The sequence below is a fragment of the Microcebus murinus genome, chromosome 10, assembly GCF_040939455.1.
Source record: "Microcebus murinus isolate Inina chromosome 10, M.murinus_Inina_mat1.0, whole genome shotgun sequence".
Classification (NCBI taxonomy): Eukaryota; Metazoa; Chordata; class Mammalia; order Primates; family Cheirogaleidae; genus Microcebus; species Microcebus murinus.
This window is the reverse complement of record NC_134113.1, coordinates 81,591,295-81,592,184: the sequence shown is the minus strand read 5'-3', so window position 1 is coordinate 81,592,184 and position 890 is coordinate 81,591,295. Positions and strand designations below refer to the sequence as shown.

The 890-nt window shown below is 32.8% G+C and overlaps 1 non-coding gene across 1 annotated transcript; it reads right to left on the bottom strand.

Annotated features, from left to right (window-relative positions):
- Positions 1–571: 571 nt before the first annotated feature.
- On the bottom strand, positions 572–674 carry LOC142873651 (small nucleolar RNA U13). The gene has a single exon (XR_012921636.1). It is a non-coding gene; the product is annotated as a small nucleolar RNA U13 (small nucleolar RNA).
- Positions 675–890: the final 216 nt, after the last annotated feature.

The window sequence follows — 890 nt, the reverse complement described above, 5'->3', positions numbered from 1 at the left end:
ATAAAAAATAATTGTTAATATTTTTCCTCACGATTTTTCATCTACTGATATAAACACAAGACTTTTTTCCTTTGATCTGGTTAATGTGATTAACTATGTTAATATATTCTCTAATGTTGAAGCCTCCTTCTATTCTGGAATGAATCCAACTTGTTCAATCACCAGACGTAGCAGTTCTAAAACTGTATCTAATAGCATAGCGGCAAATTATATTAAATAAAATTAGTCTAAGCTTTCATTTGACAAATCCATTGAAAAGATGGAATATTTGTCTTTTAATTGGAGACTTTAGTATATTTATATTAATTATGATTGCTGACATATTTGGTCTTTATTTCACAAAGTGAACTATTCATTGTTTCCTGCACACTCTGCACGTGCCTGCCCTTCCTGGTGTCATTCCTTCCTCCTGGTATATCTTCCCCCACCGTCTCTTATCCCTCTCACACCTCCACACAATCATAATCTACTCTTTCCTTTCAAGGTCCAGCCTAAATTTCACATTCTCCTCAAATAATCCTCTCATTCAAGAATGGGAAGTAATCATTAAATGTCTACATTTTTTATTTCATGTCAGTCAGGTAGTGTACTGACATCATGACAAGGTTGGAGGGAGCACATTTCACACATCAGTGTACAAATGGGATCATCACACTTATGAACTACAAAAGGATCAGCTGTTACCTCCCCAGGAACAGAGTAAAGAAAGTAGAAGAAAGGAAATAATAAAGCTCAGAGCAGAAATCAATAAAATGAAATGGAAAAAAAGAAAATTTATGACACCAAAAGTTGTTTTTTTGCAAAAAGCAAAAATAAAATAAAATAAAATTGATACATCTTTAGTGAGACTGGCCATGAATAAAACAGAAAGATATAAACTATACATTTAG